General features: G+C 41.6%; 1 protein-coding gene across 1 annotated transcript in view; it reads left to right on the top strand.

Moving 5' to 3' along the window:
- Positions 1-2172: 2172 nt before the first annotated feature.
- LOC126237164 (BRCA2-interacting transcriptional repressor EMSY-like) overlaps positions 2173-23017 on the top strand; it is a 409828-nt gene continuing 388983 nt past the window's right edge. Inside the window, exon 1 of the mRNA XM_049947023.1 lies at positions 2173-2228. The gene's annotated coding sequence lies outside the window, so the exon portion shown is untranslated. The remainder of the gene's footprint in view (positions 2229-23017) is intronic.

Below are 23017 nucleotides of genomic sequence, written 5' to 3'. Positions count from 1 at the left end.
GCTTTTCACAGGCGTTTTGGGCAGTGTCTCTAGTATACCTGTCGATCGCATCAAGACGCTCTTTTCAGTTGTGAGCGCACTGTGAGCGAGTAAAGGTGCCTACAACAACGATGTCTCCCGCCAAGTAGGAGGGCCCGCTGAGAGGCGTCGCCTTAATGAATGCAGCCCACCTAACACAACTGCCACGCACTTCTTTCTTCATGGCAGTGAAGACGCTCCTGCAGCCTTTTCGATGGGAAGTGTTCGATCACCCACAACACAGCCTAATTGGCTCGTCCTTAGTATCATGTGTGTTCACATGAAACACTGGATTCGAAAACAACATTTGGGCGCAAGCTACGCGCTATAGACCAGCGTAGAGAATTATCGGAAAGAACAGGCGGCTGCCTTCTATGACGATGGTGTTGGAAATTTGGTATAACACTCCGACAAATGTCTAAGTCGGAGCTAAATGTGCAAAGAAAACAGTTCTGATATTCGCTGTGGTTTCCATTTCGCGACCGATCGTTCCTTACTTTCCGAACAACACTATTATGTTCCTATCCTTTCGCATTCAGTGTTTTCTTGAGCAGTAGGAGTAGGTATTAAAATCCATTGAGAAGAAATAAAAACTTTAAGGTTCGCCGATGACATTGTAATTCTGTCAGAGACAGCAAAGGACTTGGAAGAGCAGTTGAACGAAATGGACAGTGTCTTGAAAGGAGGATATAAGATGAACATCAAGAAAAGCAAAACGAGGATAATGTAATGTAGTCCAATTAAGTCGGGTGATGCTGAGGGAATTAGATTAGGAAATGAGACACTTAAAGTAGTAAAGGAGTTTTGCTATTTAAGGAGCAAAATAACTGATGATGGTCGAAGTAGAGAGGATATAAAATTTAGACTGGCAATGGCAAGAAAGGGTTTCTGAAGAAGATAAATTTGTTAACATAGAGTATAGATTTAGGTGTCAGGAAGTCGTTTCTGAAAGTATTTGTATGGAGTGTAGCCATGTATGGAAGTGAAACATGGACGATAAATAGTTTGGACAAGAAGAGAATAGAAGCTTTCGAAATGTGGTGCTACAGAAGAATGCTGAAGATTAGATGGGTGGATCACATAACTAATGAGGAGGTATTGAATAGAATTGGGGAGAAGAGGAGTTTGTGGCACAACTTGACCAAAAGAAGGGATCGGTTGGTAGGACATGTTCTGAGGCATCAAGGGATCACAAATTTAGCATTGGAGGGCAGCGTGGAGGGTAAAAATCGTAGAGGGAGACCAAGAGATGAATACGCTAAGCAGATTCAGAAGGATATAGGCTGCAGTAGGTACTGGGAGATGAAGAAGCTTGCACAGGATAGAGTAGCATGGAGAGCTGCATGAAACTAGTCTTAGGACTGAAGACCACAACAACAACAGCCATACATCGACCTTTTCCGCAATTGGTAAACGATCCATTTTAACACGGGTAATGTATCACGAAGCAAGTACCGTCCGCACTGGTGAAATGTTACGTGATAACACCTACTTATACGTTTGTGACTGTTACAGCGCCATCTGTCACGAAGCGAAAAAAGTGGTCAACTAAAACATTCATATTTCTTTACGTACAACACGAATATGTAATTAAAATGGGGGTTGCTCTGTAAAAAACCGCAGTTGATATCCGTTTGACCTATGGCAGCACCATCTACTGGGCCAACCACAGCGCCATCTGGTTTCCCCCTTCTAGCTAGACGAGTTTCGTTCTTTGCAGTTTTTTCGTTTGATGCTTATTTCGTGAGCTATTTGGCCCGGTCAGTATGAATGGACCACCCTGTACAAATACGCCTACCAACATTCGTTTATGACGCCCAACTCTTTCTCGGAGTTGCGAGTTTTTTCCGCCAGTGTAAGTGATGCGAGCTCAGACCGCAGAGCGTGACGCAGTGCGTCGTGTTGTCGGAGCAGGCGGTCAGCAGCGAGTCTCGCGGCGCGGCGGGCGGCGACGCGTGCTCGCGCCTGGCGGACGGCTTCCACGCGGACTTCTCGACGCGCGGCTGCCGCGGCTACGTGCTGTGCGCGGCGGGCCGCACGCTGCTGTGGGGCGCCTGCAGCGAGGACGCCGCCTGGGACCGCGCCAGCGCGCGCTGCCTGCCCACCGCCGACGCCGACGCCGACGGCTTCCTCTGCGCCGGGCCGCACCCGTGGTCGGGCTGCGCCGGGCGGCAGCCCGGCTTCTACGCCGACGCCGCCAGTTGCACGAGGTGAGCCATCGGCAGAGCGGCATCTTACGACAAGGTCATCAGCGACAGAGCACTAGGTCGCTTAAAGAATGAATGGTCAAGGAAACTCGCCACGTCCTTTTGAAATGAGGCCATTTACAAAACTATGTAAGATTCCTCCACTTTTCAACAATGTTCGCTAATTTAGTACTTTTAGAAATGAAGGAAAGAGGAGCCAGTTACAAATTTCACGAACAATCATGTCGAAAGATAAGTACTCATATTTTCTTTGTTGAAATTGCGCCGCTCGTCCTCTAACCAAGGGACGAATTAGTCCACATGTTGTTCACTTGGCAGCAAAGACGCTATTTCTTAACATTTCGTCCTGATTTACACTACTGGCCATTAAAATTGCTACACCAAGAAGACATGCAGATGATAAACGGGTATTCATAGGACAAATATATTATATTAGGACTGACATGTGATTATATTTTCATGAAATTTGGGTGCATAGATCCTTAGAATTGAGTACACAGAACAACCACCTCTGGCCGTAATAACGGCCTTGATACGCCTGGGCATTGAGTCAAACAGAGCTTGGATGGCGGAGTACAGGTACAGCTGTCCATGCAGCTTCAACACGATACCACAGTTCATCAAGAATAGTGACTGGCGTATTGTGACGAGCCAGTTGCTCGGCCACCATTCACCAGACGTTTCCAGTTGGTGAGAGATCTGGAGAATGTGCTGACCAGGGCAACAGTCGAACATTTTCTGTATCCAGAAAGGCCCGTACAGGACCTGCAACATGCGGTCGTGCATTATCCTGCTGAAATGAAGGGGTTCGCAGGGATCGAATGAAGGGTAGAGCCACGGGTCGTAACACATCTGAAGTGTAACGTCCACTGTTCAAAGTCCCGCCAATGCGAACAAGAGGTGACCGAGACGTCTAACCAATGGCACCCCATACCATCACGCCGGGTGATACGCCAGTATGGCGATGACGAATACACGCTTCCAATGTGGGTTCACCGCGATGTCGCCAAACACGGATGCGACCATCATGATGCTGTAAACAGAACCTATATTTATCCGAAAAAATGACGTTTTGCATTTAGTGCACCCAGGTTCCTCGTTGAGTACACCATCGCAGGCGCTCCTGTCTGTGATGCCTCGTCAAGGGTAACCGCAACTATGGTCTCCGAGCTGATACTCCATGCTGCTGCAAACGTCGTCGAACTGTTCGTGCAGATGGTTGCTGTCTTGCAAACGTCCCCATCTGTTGACTCAGGGATCGAGACTTGGCTGCACGATCCGTTACAGCCATGCGGATAAGATGCCTGTCATCTCGACTGCTAGTGATACGAGGTCGTTGGGATCCAGCACGGCGTTCCGTATTACCCTCCTGCACCCAGCGATTCCATATTCTGCTAACAGTCATTGGATCTCGACCAATGTGAGCAGCAATTTCGCGATACGATAAACCGCAATCGCGATAGGCTACAATCCGACCTTTATCAAAGTCGGAAACGTGATTGTACGCATTTCTCCTCCTTACACGAGGCATCACAACAACGTTTCACCCGGCAACGCCGGTCAACTGCTGTTTGTGTATGAGAAATCGGTTCGAAACTCTCCTCATGTCAGCACGTTGTAGGTGTCGCCACCGGCGCCAACCTTGTGTGAATGCTCTGAAAAGCTAATCATTTGCATATCACAGCATCTTTTTCCTGTCGGTTAAATTTCGCTTCTGTAGTACGTCATCTTCGTCGTGTAGCAACTTTAATGGCCAGTAGTGTATTTCATATCTGGCTCGTCACACATAGCAGGGGATAGGTAAAATGATGTTCAAATGGCTCTGAGCACTATGGGACTTAACAGCTATGGTCATCAGTCCCCTAGAACTTAGAACTACTTAAACCCAACTAACCTAAGGACATCACACAACACCCAGCCATCACGAGGCAGAGAAAATCCCTGACCCCGCCGGGAATCGAACCCGGGAACCCGGGCGCGGGAAGCGAGAACGCTACCGCACGACCGCGAGCTGCGGGCTAAAATGATGTGAACAGTGTAGTAATAAGATGGTTGTGTTTGGCGGTCAACAGCGCAGGTTAAGGCACGTGTCGCTCTGGTTTGTGTGTGCTCAGTATGGACTAAGCATCGGTGCAAGTTGTTAACGAGTGGTACACATTTCGTATGTGCATTCAGGGGCCGAGGTCAACGTGCAATGAAAGACATAACAGAGTTTCAAAGTAGGCAGATTGTGGGGCCCGATTGGATGGAGCATTAGTAACCAAGACAGCAAACTTACTGAATGTTTCAAGAGCAACTGTTTCAACAGTCATGACAGCCTACATGAAACATCGAAAGACATCACCGAGTAAACGTAAGAGTGGCCGCAAATCAAAAGTATATGACAGAGATCGTCTTATGCTAACACGAATTGTATAAAAACAACACGAAACTACGGTGGTTGAAGTGACTGTGGAGTTCAATAGCCATGTTCGGGACCCCGTGTCTACCGACAATGTCCGCCGAGAACTCCATAAAGCGAATATTCATGCTATACGGAAACCATTAGTGACGACAACCGACGCAAAGAAACGTAAAACATGGTGTCACGAGTGCTACTAGCGATCAGTGGAAACAAGTCGTATGGTCCGACGAGTCAACTTTTTCATTATTTCCAACATGGGCCGGATTTATGACTGGAGAACCCCAAAAGAAGCCTACAATCCTGATTGCTTGATTCCAACGGTTAAGCATGGAGATGGAAGTGTGATGGTGTGGTCAATCATATCATGGTATTCTGCTGGTCCCATCATTACTCTCAAAGGCTGTGTTAGGCGGGCCGCAAGATGAGACGCAGGCCCGTGAGGTGGCGAAGGGGGGCTCACGCCAAATTCGTCACGGCAGCGTGAGTCACGGCGACAATCATCGCAAGTTGGATCGCAGTTTCAATACGCAGTTTGCTGAGGAACTTTGGCTCTGGCAGAGATGGCGACTACTTCTGCTATGTCAATTGGTATAAGTTCAGAATCGGATTCCGATTCTGAGTTTGAGTTCGAAACGGTGTGTTACATCGCTTTAGTGAAACAAAAAACAGAAAAAAGTGCGTACATGAAAAGAAGACTAAGTCATGGGGAATTCGCTTCAACTAAGGAATTTGATGATGAAAAATTCACGAACAATTTTAGATTAAACCATGATCAGTTCCATGAAGTGCATGGTCTCATCAAGAAAGAAATTGACAGACAGGGATGCAACGCTACAAGACTGATTGGAACTAAGGAGAAACTAGCTGTGTTTTTAAGGTAAGCTATTATGATTAACATGTATCTCTCTATATAAAAATGTTCTGTTGGTTTGTGTATAGCCACGAACCTCCGAAAGCTCTTGACCGATTGCTTTGAAATTTTGACACAACGTTGCATTCTAATACAGGATGGTTTTTAGGTACCTATTTCTTTGATTTATTATATATAACCTATATACATGTAATTTTTCACTATTTTTCGTAACAATGATTCCCCGTTATAAAATTATATATATAAACACGCGCATATTCTAGTAGAGCGTTCTGTCAAAATTTACATGCAACGTCGTGTCCAAATTTCAAAGCATTGGAACTAGGGTTACCAAACTAGGGGTACCAAATGAAATGACCGAGGGTATTACAGTCTTTATGTGAACACAATGGCTTAATTTTTTTAATATATAAATATAAAAGCATATTTCTCGCTTCCTCGAACTTTCTTAAGTAACTGTTCCTTGGATTAATTGTTTTCATAGATTTGAGAACATGTGAGGTCTTTATATGACATAAAAGGCACTGTCCTGATTGACTGAGTGATTGACTCATAACGGCCAGTCGAAACCATTGACGATAGTGTAGGATGTATACACATTTCCCATCCATATTTAGCAACTGCGGAAGTATAGCCGGGTCCGCTAGTTGCCTATACTTCTATATGCAATATAATATTGCCATCACCAATGGCAGAGGGTAACAGTTTAGCGTTACAGAAAACTCTTTATTGAATAAACATAATAATATTCAAATGGCCAAAATATTCTGTAATAACACAGAAATAGCGTCTGTACAGCAAATGTAAATAGCAAAATTTTTACTAACATTTCAGCTTCGTGGCTTGTATCTTCATGGCTTGTATCATACAGAACTTTGCGAACACGTACGGCTTCAATTAGCTGTTCCTCCATTTCTAACTACCAACAGCCAGAACCACCGTGAGCCTCGCAGTAAACTGCGTACAGGAGACTGCGGTCCGCAGGGTCACCAAGCGCAGGAACTGCGTCACGTCACGTTTCGCTCTAACGTGCGCAGGACCATTCAGTTGTGTGGTTCGCAAAAACTCACCGTGAGTCACCCTGCGTCACCTCACGGACCTGCGTCTCATCTTGCGGCCAGCCTTACAGTCAGAGATTTTAATGATCAGGTGCACCACATGATTCAAATGTTGTCTGATGAATAATAAATTACGATTTTCCATAGCTCATTTGAAATTTGGGGGTTTAGTAAATACAAGAGGCGTATTTTTTTATATATTGCATAAATGAAATGAAAACTAACTGCGGTTTTTAAAGATACCAGCTTTTCTTGTAAGTAGGTTTTCGTAATGTGAAATCTACAGACTGATCAATTTTCGTAATACAGTGAGCAAACTACAATACTGGCCATTAAAATTGCTACACCACGAAGATGACGTGCTACAGACGCGAAGTTCAACCGACAAGAAGATGATGCTGTGATATGCAAATGATTAGCTTTTCAGAGCATTCACACAAGGTTGGCGCCGGTGGCGATACCTACAACGTGCTGACATGAGGAAAGCTTCCAACCGATTTCTCATACACAAACAGCAGTTGACCGGCGTTGCCTGGTGAAACGTTGTTGTGATGCTTCGTGTAAGGAGGAGAAATGCGTACCATCACGTTTCCGACTTTGATAAAAGTCAGATTGTAGCCTATCACGATTGCGGTTTATCGTATCGCGAAATTGCTGCTCACATTGGTCGAGATCCAATGACTGTTAGCAGAATATGGAATCGGTGAGTTCAGGAGGGTAATACGGACCGCCGTGCTGGATCCCAACAGCCTTGTATCACTAGCAGTCGAGACAGGCATGTTATCCGCATGGCTGTAACGGGTCGTGAGCCACGTCCCGATCACTGAGTCAACAGATGGGGACGTTTGCAAGACAACAACCATCTGCACGAACAGTTCGACGACGTTTGCAGCAGGATGGACTATCAGCTCGGAGACCGTGGCTGCGGTAATACTTGACGCTGCATCACAGACAGGAGCGCCTGCGATGGTGTACTCAACGACAAACTTGGGTGCACGAATGGCAAAACGTCATTTTTTCGGATGAATCCAGGTTCTGTTTACAGCATCGTGATGGTCGCATCCGTGTTTGGTGACATTGCGGTGAACGCACATTGGAAGCGTGTATTCGTCATCGCCATACTGGCGTATCACCCGGCGTGATGGTATGGGGTCCCATTGGTTACACGTCTCGGTCACTTCTTGTTCGCATTGATGGCACTTTGAACAGTGGACATTACATTTCAGATGTGTTACGACCCGTGGCTCTACCCTTCATCCGATCCCTGCGAAACCCTACATTTCAGCAGGATAATGCACGACCGCATGTTGCAGGTCCTGTACGGGCCTTTCTGAATACAGCAAATGTTCACTGCTGCCCTGGCCAGCACATTCTCCAGATCTCTCACCAATTGAAACCGTCAGGTCAATGGTGGCCGAGCAACTGGCTCGTCACAATACGCCAGTCACTACTGTTGATGAACTGTGGTATCGTGCTGAAGCAGCATGGGCACCTGTACCTGCACACGCCATCGAAGCTCTGTTTGACTGAACGCCCAGGCGTGTCAAGGCCGTTATTACGGCCAGAGGTGGTTGTTCTGAGTACTGCTTTTTCAGGATCTATGCACTCAAATTTCATGAAAATGTAATGACATGTCAGTTCTAGTATAATATATTTGTCCCATGAATACCCGTTTATCATCTGCATTTCCTCTTGGTGTAGCAATTTTAATGGCCATTAGTGTATATGTAAATTTAGATGTAACTTGGTAAGCGGGAAACCGCGACCGGTATTCGGCTCCGGGCAGAATAGCGAGGGAGTGTCGGTGCTGCAGGTACTACTACTGCTCGGCGGACGGGAACCGCACGCTGCTGTCGTGCCGGCGCGGCCAGGTGTTCGACGGGCGCGACTGCGTGCCGGCGGAGCGAGGCTGCCGGCGGCCGCCCGCAGCGCCGGCCGGGTTCGCCGCCGCCGCCTCCGCACCGGCGCCCGGATCCTGCCAGGGCGCCGCCGACGGCTACTACCGCGACCCGGACCTCGGCTGCCGTTCCTACTACTACTGTTCCAACGGCCACAAGATCACCTACGTCTGCTCCGGTTCCTACGTCTTCGACGGCAAGGAGTGCGTCGACCCTGACACTTACAAGTGCCCTTACAAGTCGGACGACTGCGTCGGTCTCTCCGACGGCTACCACTTCGACACGGACTCCGGCTGCCGCAAGTACTTCTTCTGCCTCGGCGGTTACAAGATCACGGCGCTCACGTGTGACGGCGACAGAGTGTTCGACGGTCGGCGCTGCGTCGAGCCTTCGGCTTTCCGGTGTCCTGACGGTGGTAGTCCTCTTGCCGACTCTGTCACTGGCCCTTCCTGTGCCACCAGGTCGGACGGCACGTACCCTGACGAGGGTGCCGGCTGCCGCCGTTACTTCACCTGCCGGGCACGGCAGCTCGCCTCCACCTCCGTGTGCCCCGGCGATAAACTCTTTAACGGGCACGACTGTGTGAGCGCCGATTCGTACACTTGTGGCAGTGTCGAGGTACCGTCATCGAGCCCCGAATGTGACGGTAATCTCAACGGTTTCTTCCAAAATGTCACCTCGGGGTGCCGGACGTACTACTTCTGTATCGACGGAACGAAGACTGTTCTCACGTGCCCCGGTAATGAAGTTTTTAACGGGCAGTTGTGTGTCGACGCGAAATCGTACACTTGTCCTTCTCCGGGGGAGGTCGAGGTCGGGACGACGTGCGTCAAGTAAATGTCAGATTCGGAGCATCACGTCGTACACTGCGGAACACTCTTCTCTGCACCTGTGCTGGAACCTCGGGGAAGCGTGTGCCTAGGCAGGCCTTTTCGTTATTGCTCCACAACCGAGTGGTAGTCGAGGTCACGGACGGACGGATAAGGCGTCGCAGAAGTGATGCGTGAAAGGTGCGCAACGTATCTGGCACCTGTATGTGTGTATAAAAGAAAGCCAAAGAAAATGGAAAACTATAAAGATTAACACTTACTTTCCACCTGTAGTTTGAAGAAGACATGCTGCAGTTTGTGGTCAATCTTTACAAAAGTGGAGAATCGTTGAGTAAAATTCTGAGAAGTCTAGCACTGGTGAAGTAGGCTGTCACAGCGAAGTCTGGAAAGTTTTTAGAAAATCACAATTTGACACAATAGCTGTATATCAGTTTATTAAAATTGCCAGTTTTGGCCAGTCATCATACCATTATCAGGTATAAAAAAATATCACACTAATTACTGGATATGTGTCCAATCACGATCATTTGAACCTTTATCAACAATATACATTAACAGCATCTGAATTATAAAATCCAGAAATGTATCTGATTTATACATCAGAAGAAAGCAGTCTATAATATTAGTGTAGTTAATTTGTTAGGCTTATTAACATATTGCCTAAGGAATGAAGTGATTACATTCCAACATTCTATAATTTTGATGCAGTTGAAGTGTAATGTTGACCTAGAAACAAATGAGGATGATTGGATGTATGTACTCCAAATAATGTCTTTTTCATACTTGAAGATGGTCTATTGTATGACCAAAAGTGGTAGTTTTACTAAATTGATATACAGCAATTGTGCCATGATTTTTCAAACGTATTTAACAGTTGTATATCACCAACTCTTTAAAATAGTTGTCAATTTCTTGCAGTATTGTGAGCATAAGCAATATCTATGTAAACTGAAACAAGAGGGAAAGTGACTTTTCAGAACATTAATTTGACAGTACATTTTATGTACAGTGAATGTTTGGCACATTTTGCCCATTTGAAAAATTCAGCATCTCCATGCTGCTTTCTAAATGCATCCTTCATAGGGACAGGTATAAACAATGTCTTTCGCAGGTATTGAATATGAAAAAAAACTTAAGGAGTATGTAATCAAATACCAGATCAGAAGCTTGTATCAACAAGTTACAACTCTCCCTGTGGAATATTGTTACAGTGCTACATACATGGCCAAATATTACTCATATCTGGTGCATCTCTACACACATTTACCATAAATTTGTGACATGACTAGCTATTATGTTGGCTGTAGTTGGACATGAAATACTGTCCCAACAACTTATCAATGTCAACTGTTCACTGGTGACATCTGTGAACTAAAGAAACAGACTGCCACAGAATGTGTGAGAAGGTCTAAGAAAATGTGCCAAATTCAGTCTTATGATGATTCTTTTATTATTCTGAGAGAGAAACAGGATAGGACTACTTTTTGACTGCCCTTAAGAAAATTTACCAGTCATGCAAAAAGCTCAGATGTATTGTGAGACTGTTTTATGGCATTATGGATTATGTCGGGCACTGAAGACAGTACTCCATGATATTTTTACAGTTTCATCTGTAGATACATACAGAGTAGCACCTGAAAAGTTTAGTATCTTCACACTACTGTGTGTGCTGTTCATAGGTTCCATTTTCATACTATATTATCTTTTAAACAACTATGTTAAAGCCATCTTTAGCCATCTTTGCACACAAAACACAGGCTCTCAAACAACTGTATGCATGAACAATTCACTATTCCACCAATATTTTTACCAACGGATATTAACATATAGCCCCTACCACACTGCTATTATGAAATGCATACAGCATGTTACTTCTTCATTACAATTGCTAATACAATTTTCTACCTCAGTCAAGGTTATTTACACAATGTTAAGACATTTACCATGGATGGTTATCAATTCAAATAATACTACAGTACTTATGAATCAAAGAACTCTAGGTACATGAAAATCTTCAGAAATGTTAGAACATAACCACCATGCCAAACACCACATTTCAAAACACAGTTATTTATAGATGTTTATTCGCAGGGAACAGCAAATTTTAAAGGTTAAAAATTACCATTATTACTTCATAATTCAATACAGACCAATTCCTAAATTCCTTTCAACTGGCATTTGTAAACGTAGAAATTACAGGAAATCTCAAAAACACCCACCTCCAAAATAATGTACACGGATGTTTCTTTTTTTTTTTTTTTTTTTTTGTTAAATTTAGCTCTTCTTGTTAAAAATGTTTGCTGCTTTTCTCAAGAGCAAATGCCTAAAAATAAATATTCAGACAACTACCGTCTCAAATAATGCATTCTAAAAATACAAGTTTTTAAGGAAGTATACCATCATTCCAGAAGTTAAGACTGGAGTACCTGATTAGCCATGTTAATTAATGCTGTAGAGACTATTTATGTAAAACATTCAGGAAATTAGTGTTGCATTGTGCTAATGAATTTAAATTATAGATGCATTCATGGAAAAGTCTTCATGTGTTGTAACCATGTAATATTAAATGTTTAACAGAAGCACCAGCTAATCTCACCTCATGGTAATACTGCCAAACATTTATTTATTTGAACATTATTTATGCTTGTAAATAATTATCTTAGTAGTACAATGTGTATGTTGTACATTGATTTTATTTTTGAAAGCCCTTGTGTGTTTTTTAAAGCCTATGTGAATCTAACTGAAAAAAGTACAAGGATATACTATATTTCAAAAGGAAATGACATTATTGTAATTACAGTTATCTCTTGCCATGCACCAATAACTTCTGCAAGAATAATAATTTTACTTGCATGAAATTTCACAATTTTTTAAGTTTTTTCCCCTATATAAAATATTTTCCTTTGTATTCCTGTTTACACAAAGCATACCCATCTGAAAGTTTAATCTGATTAGATTCAGTTTTGTTCCTTAGACACTAAATGAGCAATCTTCAACAATGTGGGACATACATGGAAGAGCCAAAGAAACTGGTACACCTGCCTAATATTGTGTAGGGCCCCATGAGCATGCAGAAGTGCCGTGACACGATGTGGCATTGACTCAACTATTGTGTGCAGTAGTGTTGGAGGGAACTGACACCATGAATCCTGCATGGCTGTCCATAAATCCCTAAGAGTATGAGGAGTTGGAGATCTCTTCTGGACAGCACTTTGCAAGGCATCCCAGATATGCTCAATTAATATTCATGTCTAGGGAGTTTGGTGGCCAGCAGAAACCAGAGCATTCCTGGAGCCACTCTGTAGCAACTCTAGACATGTGCGGTGTCGGTGTCACATTGTTCCGCTGGAATGCACAATGGGCACGAATGGATGCGGGTGATCAGACACGATGCTTATGTATGTGTCACCCATCAGAGTCATTTCTAGACGTATGAGGGCTCCAATATCACTCCAACTGTACACGCTCCACACCACTACTGAGCCCCCACCAGCTTGAACAGTGCCCTGCTGACATACAGGGTCCATTGATCCATAAGGTTGTCTTCGTACCCATACACGTCCATCTGCTCAACACAATTTGAAACGAGCCCAATGTCGGCGTTGAAGGGCCCAGACAAGGCATAATACTTTGTGTCGTGCAGTTATCTAGGGTACACGAGTGGATCTTCGGCTCCGAAAGCCCATATCAATGATGTTTCGTTGAATGGTTCACACGCTGACACTTGTTGATGTCCCAGCATTGAAATCTGTAGAAATCTGTGGTTGAATAATTCTCTTCAGTCATAATTAGTCCTGTTCTTGCAGGATCTTTCTCTGGCCACAGAAATATTGGAAATTTGATGTTTTTTTTTCCCCCTCCCAGGTTCCTAAAATTCACGGCACACTCGTGAAATGGTCGTATGGGAAAATCCCCACTTCATTGCTACCTAGGAGATGCTGTGTCCCATTGCTCATGTGCTGACTATAACACCACATTCAAATCACTTAAATCTTGAATACCTGCCATTGTAGCATCAGTTACCACTCTAACAACTGTGCTAGACACTTGTTGTCACTCACATCCACGGGGAGGCACACTGGCCCAATATCGAATCCACCTCATGGATTAATGAAAGGGGCTGGTGCGCAGACCATCCTAGACAAAGCTTTTAGACTGTTTTCAATATCTACCTAGGTAAACACTGGGCTGGTTCCCATGTTCTGCCTCAGCTACACATTGCTCTAACACTTCGAAAAATGATGTTACATTAACCATGTGATAACATTTGATGCAGACACGAAAGTTAAACATGGGTTCTTCGCAAGGTGGGGGAGGGCAGGGCTGGCAATAGCTTCAAAATGCCTTTGGGAATGGGGACTCTACTGCAACAATAAATGTGTGTGCACTAAAACGCTTAAAAAGAAAAAAAGGTTTACTGGGCTTACTAACACAGATCATTATCAATGAAAACAGACAACACTGGAGTAATATTTTACAGTTCTTATAATTTATTTCATAAACCAGTTTTTGGCTGTTACGCCATCATCATATACAAAGATAAATATGTGGTGCAGTGAAATTTTTGTAAGATCTAAGATTTTAAACTAGTGCTTCTACAGAGTACCTCTGATTCCAAAGACGAAAATTGTTACTATTAGATTTAAGAATAAAATGATAGTAATTATTTCAGTGGCAACAGCCTTGCCACAGTGGATACACCGGTTCCTGTGAGATCACCAAAGTTAAGTGCTGTTGGGCATGGCCGACACTTGGATGGGTGACCATCCAGCTGCCGTGTTCTGTTTCCATTTTTCGAGGTGCACTCAGCCTCATGATGCCAATTAAGGAGCTACTCGACCGAATAGTAGTGGCTTCGGTCAAGAATACCATCATGACGACCGGGAGAGTGGTGTGCTGACCCCACGCCCCTGCTATCTGCATCCTCCTCAGAGGATGACACGGCGGTCGGATGGTCCCGGTAGGCCAGTCATGGCCTGAAGGCGGAGTGCTTTAATTATTTCAGTGAAAGTGTGATATAATATTATTTAACTAAGTAAAATATGTGACATTTTAATTAATTAATTAATTAATTGTATAACAATTTATAAGAGTCATTCTTAAAAGAAAATAAATTGAACAGTACATTTTGGTGACATGTTCCAATGGAGTGGCTGAACAAAATAATCTTGTCTTTAATGGTTCCTAAATTGCAAACAGAAAAGATATATTAATGATATTAACCACGTAAGTGAAGCAGCAGTGATTATACAAAGTAAAATTTTTAACAGGACACAAGAAATTATAGTAACTGAAATAAAGGAAAAAATTGGCCACTTGAATAAGAGGGTTAATTTCCAATAAGGCATGGATGGGATTATGAGCAGTATCTGCAGCTACAAGTAGTGAGTAAGGGAATTGTGTTAGGTAATTCAGTACTAAGCTTGGGCAGATGGAAGTATGTTTATTAATCCACTATTTCAGGGAAGTTCATCTTCCTTCCTTTATGGATGTGATGTAACACTTCGTGTTACACTTGTAACTATGGTCTTCTTTAAGCAAGTGGTCTGCACAAGTAGAGTCTCTTTTTCTAAGTTTCCAATTTCTATGGTGCTCCTTGAAGTGGGTGCATATTGCACTGCCAGGCTGACATGCATAGAATTTGTCACAATTACAAGTGATTTTGTATACTCCACTCTTTTACAAAGCTGAAGTGCTGTCTTTATCAGTGGGCAAAAAGTGTCCACCAATGTCATGCATAAAAAACAAAAATTGCCTATGACAGAGCACAGAGTTCATTTTCTTCTAAAAACAATTGTTGTAATTTGTTATATAGTTCATTAGTTAATGTGTCACATACTATGTCTTAGTTCAGTAATCTAACATCACATTTTCACTGAAATAATTCCTCTTGTTTTATTCCTAAATCTGACATTACCAATTGTCATCTTTGTAAACAGAGGTACTCTGTAGATGTAGGACCTACTAAATTTGGAAATTTGTAAAAAGTTCCTGTGGGACCAAACTGCTGAGCTCATTGGTCCATAGGCTTACACACTACTTAATTTAACTTACGCTAAGGACAACATTCACACCCGTGCCCAAGGGAGGGATCGAACCTCCAATGGGGGGAGTCACACGAACCGTGGCGAGGCACCCCAGATCGCGCAGCTACCCGGCACGGCTAGATGTACTACTTTAAAACCTTGGAACCTGCAAAAATTTCACTATACCACACATTTATCTTTGTACCTACGATGGCATAACAGCCAAAAACCAGTTTGTGAAATAAATAATAAATGTTGTAGAATACTGGATCAGTATTGTGTGTTTTCCATTCATAATGTATAAAATACTCTACCAAGGACCAACAGAACACTTAATAAATGCTGTTACATGGATGACATTACTGTACTGAAACTGCACCAAAGTCAGTTGTCGCATAGTAGTCATGTTATGATAGTTAATAATATGTGTACTAAGTAGTACTGTTGTGAAATTCGTCATAGAAGTAGGCTACCAAAACACCCATTATGTCCTCTTAAGTTGTACTTATTACCGTATATACTCGAATAATCTGCGCACTCTAATTCTGAAGGAGGAAAAAATTTTTTTGCTTTAATTTGTTTTAGTTACCAAAAAAAAAAATTGTTCTAATGTAATGATGTGTTCAAAATTACATCTATCATTTGGTTTGAAGAAACACGTCATAAACTTCACATGCTGTTGTACAGGTTGATAAATCGTTAAAACGCAACCAATTCAGCATCGTACAGCTGGCCGGCCGGCGGGCCCATTAGCCAGGCAGCCGGCCGCGGAACATTATCCCTGCCAGCCGGGAGTCTAGCCCTACCTATAATAGAAAAAGAAAAAAGAAAAAAAAAAACGGTTGCAGAATGGACTCCCATGCACTTTTCACCCACTCACTAATATGGGGCAAATCCGGCCATTTGATTTTTCCACTCGGTCTGAACTAACTGTTTTCATCAACCATCCATTGCATATACTGCTGTTTAAGTGCAGCTTTGAATTTCCGATTTATACACACATCTAGTGGTAGTAGGATGGATATTAGGCCTAGAGGGTTAATGACCGAGTCAGTTTTCCCTATTTGTAATTGTCTCGCACTTTCTTAGTTGTATGTCCGGAGAAGGTGTCCAGGACCAACATACTATGTAAATTCAGTAACGCATCACATCGATGTTGCCAAATAAGCGTCACCCAGTCAATCACAGGCTCTTTATCCATCCATCCTTTCGGATTCGCTCACACTAATATGCCATGCATTTATATTTTTGGAATAGTTTTCCTTTTTAATGCCACGTAACGTGGTAGCTTTCTTCCATCGCCTGTTACACACATCACTTACACCTTTGCTTCTCACTGCAGCCATGTCTATCATGATGCTGGATTCTCCTTTCCTGTTCATGGTGTTGTCGAACAGTACCTCAAACCTGACTGACGTTTGGATCACGTTACCAGTTTGCGATAATACACAGGACTGTTCGTGGTGCAGATTTATCGTGCAACGAAGAAAACGCACTATTTTTTCTTTGTAATTGCCTGGAAGCCGTTGGGCGATGGTAGTTTTCCTCCGGAATCCTAATCCATTTCGGTTGAAAAATCTTGATGGTCAGCCCAGGCTAATTTTGAAACTGGTTAATGCCTAGTTCCTTGGCTCAAGTCAGTGCTTGAAGTTGGCACAATTCAGTCATCTGCCAATCCGTATTGTCGCTTCTCACCTACATACTCGCAGAGACTTCTATCCAGATCCAGATGCTTCGCTTTTTGGCCCGGAATCTGCGGAGATTACTGTTAGTTTCTTGAAGCCGGGTTTTGTTTTTCCGCCAGTCGTGAATAAAACTCTCGCTCACATCATACTTTCTTCTTGCTACACAGTCACCAATGTTCTCGGATTCTTCAATAATTTTCAGTTTTTCTTTAGCAGTGTACGAGCGATAACGAGAACTTGAAGCCATAATTAACAACTTTGAAGACATTTTTAATACTTCTAACGTGCTACTGATGTGTCACAGATTGAGGCCAAAACAATGGAATAGTATAATGTCATCTATTGTTGGAGGCGGAGCAGTACCAACCTTGCTTAGAATAACCGTGCACACCAGTTTTTCGTCATTAAATTCGGGGAAAAACATGCTCTGACCATTCAAGTATATACGGTAATAGCTGCTAAACATTTTTGAGTTGATGACAAACTATAGAAAATGTATGTTCCTGAGGAAGAGCACCTTTCTAGGCCAGAGTGAGTGACTAACTTCTTATGAAGGTGCTGCTATCACTGGTATTTACTTCATGAACTGAGCTACGGATATGACATATGGTATCCAAAAGTTTTATTAAGAAATAATTTTCTCTGAAAGCAGCAGTTAGTACACTCAGTTCTTTGAGGAGACTAATCCTCGAATTTACGTCACAAATAAATAATATTAGATGTTCTTGTGCCTGTAAAGTTCTAACTTGATCCGATGGGTTATCCCAGAATATTAAATTGTACATCATCATGGAACGTCAGTAAGCAAAGTATGCCAGTTTTTATTTTATTTTTTTTATTACGTCACCTAAGTGATATTATCAAATTTGAATCGTGAGAATTTAAGATTGTCGAACTCTATCTGCATGTCCTCACATTTTATAAAAAATATTTGTTGGGGACCTCTTGCAAGTTCTAAACTGCATAAAGTAATTTTATGCAGAGTTTACAGAGAGTGAATTGGCTTGATAAGAGGAAATTTTATGAATAGCCCTTTCTAAAATTACTGGTACATTTGATTTGCTATATATAGAAATACTTGTATCGTCTGCAAATAAAATAAACTTATTATCGGGTAAAGAAACGGTAACTGTTGAAAGGTCATTACCACACACGAGAAAAGTAAAAGCCCTAAGATGGAACTTGATGTGACCACATGTAATTAATTCCCATTCAGATGAAGACTTAACTATTTTATTTTGTTTCCATTTGGTCTTTCTTAAACAGAGTGAACATTAATGAAATCGATAAACTGTTGGGATGGATTCCTGACGAAATGGAGGAAACGAGGTCATATGAATGTGGGTCCAGAAATGTATCATTGCCACGGTAGATGGCACTAATGAATTACAGTTCCTCTGACCATGTGCCTTGTGTTCCTTGTCCGGTGCATGCTGTGTGATTGATGCAGTGTACTGTAAACAGCAAAATAGTGTGGTATTCGTGACAGGAACAAGCGAGATGGTGTTTGTGTACGGCCAAGCAGATGAAAACAGTTGAGAGGCAGCTATACTAAAAGAAGTACTCTCACAGACAACAACCACATCACATAACATTTCAAGCCCTTTTCAAGTGTTTGTGTGACCATAGGTCCTTTAGACAGGAAACTGTGCAGGGAGGTGGTGGACTGTACATATATGACATATGGAGGACCAGGTTCTACAGTATATCGAGACAAAACCGAGTGCAAGCTCCAAGCAAGTGGCATGTTAGCATGTTGTAAGCCCAAGAATGATTACGTATATCTTGCATGACAACCGCTACTATCCTTATCACCTGCAATCCCGTGGAGACCACTTTGAACATCTGTTGTGATTTGCGTGCATTGCAGCTCTGTATTGTGTTACAGGATAGTTTGTTCTTGTTGCATGCACACCATTCATTTCCAGACACATGTTCATAGGACCTTTTCTCCTCCATCTCCAATCAGACAAAGATTTTTAAATTTCATTAAAATGCTATTCTGAATTACGCAGTGAAATGCCTATGACAGATCACAGAATACACAATTAGGCTGTAACTGAGGGTGAATGAAGTTCACTTTCACTGTATGCATTGACAGCCTTCTCAAAATCAGAACATTTTACAAATCCAAACTGTGACTTCAACAAAATGGATAACAAACTGCATAAATAGTAATTTTTCTAAAGAAGTGAAAATGCTGGGAAAAAAATTGGGTAGGAGTTTGATTGTATTTTTTTTTCTTATGCTGTAGCTGAACTCCTGCATATTACAGCCAACTGGCTTATGTGCTACTGATAAATGACTGGTTACACAAACTGCTTAACATGTTATAATGCTCAAAATGTCACTCTGTAATTAACTTTGTTGATATTTTATCATGTCTAATGGAATTTTTTATTTTACTTATTTTAATCGTAGCCACTACATGTTATAGTTCAGTGAGGCTCATTTCCTATTACCAGTGTTGTTTATACAGACTGGTCTCAAGTTTTTCATTTCAGTATTTACTGAGCCTAACAATCCCAGCTCATTAATAACAAAAGTAAAGAATTTGTTACAACACTGCATACTTCTGTTACCAAAGTATTATCAACTAATAAATAAAGCTATCTGCTCCTCTTTATCTCTACTTCTATCAGTCTCTTCTCTACTTCATCCCATACTGTCTTCATTTTGTTACATGAAGTGACTATCCTCTTCTCATGCTATATTCTCTCTGATGATTGAACTAAGCTTTTCAGTATTTTGCATTAGTTTTATAATGAGCTACAGTGTCGACATGAGAATTGACTGACAGTTCCCTTGTTGTCTTACATGCCTCATTAAAATATCCTATTTTTTGACATCATTCTAACCTGAGAAACTTTTGGGGAAAATAGTTTCAAAATAAAAGATGAACATTATTAATTAGTGAATTTTAATATGTTACAAGAAAGAAAGCTGAAATATTTTAAAGTTTTGAACAAAACTGACTATCACATCTTCATTTTAGAGCTAGATGTCTGCATATCTCATCCTACACAAGGAAGGAAAACAAATATATTTTAGGTAAATGAAAGTTAATCTGGCATTACAAAGAAAAGTTAAATTTCTACTTTTTCCAACAACCACCCAATTTAGAGGAGGAGAGCCTAACAAATAACTATATTGGAACTTGAAGAAAAATTTTGAAAAAAAATCGGTTGAAAAATGGTTGGCAGTAAGTGCAGAACAATATTAACAAGTTGACTGCCACACATACTGATAGCGTCCGGTGTGAGGCTCTGCTGTGGCCACAGGAGAACTTACATCAGGAGAAGGCCAATGCTGTGGTTGCCAGCAATCTCATGGCGGCCAGTGTGTTAGACAACTGAAGTACGAAAGAATTTGTATAGAATGTGCTGATTATTTCACTAGTATATGCTTAACAAATTTCAAAAACTGGTTCTCAATAAGGTACCTATGGTTGTACTATAACCAAATTGGTCGACTACACCATTTACATACACCGTTGGCCATTAAAATTGTAATGTCATGAAGTACAGAAAATAAAGAAATTTTACTTATTGTGTATATACAGTACAAGAAGACTACAAGATTAACAATGTAAATGATTTGAGGGTATACAGGGTGTGAAATTTAGTACTCAGAGCCTCTAATTCTGGAAATAACAACGGCTCTAATCCAGCTGAGCACTGAGTCAATTAAGCTTGCATGACAGATATAGGTACTTCGTTACTTACTATTTCATTTGTAGGCCATAGTTCATCATGTTGGCTGGAGAGACAACTTGTGACCAGATTCTTCAGTGGGTGAGAGATCTGGAGAATGGACAACCAGGCAATATCCAAACATCACCTGTGTCAAAGTAGTTCAGAACTGTACAGACAACAAGCAGTTTTTCATATCTTGGTGAAAAATCCAGGCCACAGCTACTTGCTTTCATATGTCAGAGATGTAATAGCTGCTGTCCAATTTACTGGTATGCAGATTAGAGGTGTTCCGAGTTGTATACCTGATGACACCCAATACCATCACAGCACGTGTTGGGTCAGTATGATGACAAATGCAATCTGGCAATGTTTGTTCCACTTGGAGCTTCCAGACATGGATACAATTATTGTGAAGCTGTAAGCAAAAATGGGACACACTCTAAAAGACAACATCACCATGGCTACTTGGCAAATCACACTTAAATGCCTGGCAGAAGATTCATCAAACCACATTCACAATAATTCTCCGTTATTCCTCTCTGTAAGCGGACGAAAAAAGTGAACAACCGTATCTGTCTGTGTGAACTCTGATTTCCCTTATTTTATTGTGATGATCGTTTCTTCCTACGTGAGTTGGCATCATCAAAATATTTTCGCATTCGGAGAAGGAAGTTAGTGACTGAAATTTCATGACAAGATTGTGCTGCAATGAGAAATGGCTTTGTTTTAATTATCTCCACCCCCAAATCCTGTATCATGTCCGTGACACACTGTTCCCTATTTCTCAACAATTCAAAATGTGCTGCCCTTCTTTGAACTTTCTCGAAGTACTCCAATAAACCTATCTGGTAAGGATCCCACACAGTGAAGCAATACTCCAAAAGAGTATTCAACATGACAATTCGACATTTGTTGCATACCACCTTCATGGTGTTGCAATTTTAACAGGCAGCAGTATAGAGACTGTAGATGTTATAACAAGCACAAATGCATAGATTATTTTTCACGAGACATTTGTGAATATAATGGGAAGAGCATTTTAGGGCACAAGTAAAGCATAGGTTCCCCCTTCTAGTTTTCCCCTCTTGTTCCCCCATCCCATCACAACCTATTATACATCCACATAATTATTTCCCAGTGGTAATCACCATCCCTCTGTTGTAGGAACCAGCCCCCGGGGATTAAAAGGTGTCAATGGAGAGGATACTGTGTAGTTAGATGCTGGGGATGCAGATTACCCAGTGATGTCAGGAATGAAACTGTTCAAAATTTAATTCACAGCAGTTAAAATCACAGAGTAGAAATTTGTGAGAATGTTCAAACTCACAGACAAAAAATAAAACCAACTTCATGGTCCCAAGAGAAGAGGTTTATGGCTGAATGATAATGCGCTTATGAAACAATATCAAGATTCAAGTGCCAATACAGTGTGTCGACCAAAAAACTTCTGGCATACCTGAGTAATATTTGACTGATCGAAGGGGGGGCAGGTATTGCATTACTGCATGACAGTGCAATTCTTTGTATGAACAAGTAAATGAAGCAATTACAAAATCTAGATTAATATGAATGCTATGTTTTTTTTTTAGTGTCTGAGCCCAGCAACATGTGATAACCATTTAAGAAATAAAGTTGTTTATTTCTTTTAGAGAGGCTCTCATCTCCACATGTACAAAAACTCCTACACTAATTTACTCAAACTTAGATATGGAGCCTCCTTGAAAAAATTGGTAATAGTTGGGTGGCTTTCAATAAAAGAGATTAAAAATTCATATTTTTTAATTATGAATAATAAAGCTTCTGATATATCATCTAATTGTACATCAAGTGTGATCCTAAGCAACACAAAATAATACATTGGTCCACTTAGCATCTCTGTTGATGATGCTGTGCTATGAGTATGATTCAATGGCATATCTAGTCACATAAACAAAACAAAAAAAAATTAAACTGCTTTTGAATAACACAATGATATAATTCACAGCTTTAATACCACAAAAAGAATAACAAAGTGACAAGATAATACAGTCTTTCTGCAGACTTTTTATTTCCGTATCTATAACTGAAAAAAATGGATAACATCAAGTGAACTTGTCCCTAATGACACCACTTACAAGAATATGTACTTTTCATAAACAAACTACATAATATGACTTGAGCCTTACAGGTAAAATATGTCTGTCAGGAATTGGTTCAATCTCTAGAGAATTCAGAAACAAAATCTCATCTGAAATAACTGTTTTATAAAAATATGCCAAGCTAGTTATGTGTTTAATTTTTTAAAGTGCAAAATGATCTGCATATTTTACTCTGGAACAAGTCTTG

This window comes from Schistocerca nitens, chromosome 2 (genome assembly GCF_023898315.1).
Source record: "Schistocerca nitens isolate TAMUIC-IGC-003100 chromosome 2, iqSchNite1.1, whole genome shotgun sequence".
NCBI lineage: Eukaryota > Metazoa > Arthropoda > Insecta > Orthoptera > Acrididae > Schistocerca > Schistocerca nitens.
This window is presented reverse-complemented; position numbering and strand designations above follow the sequence as displayed.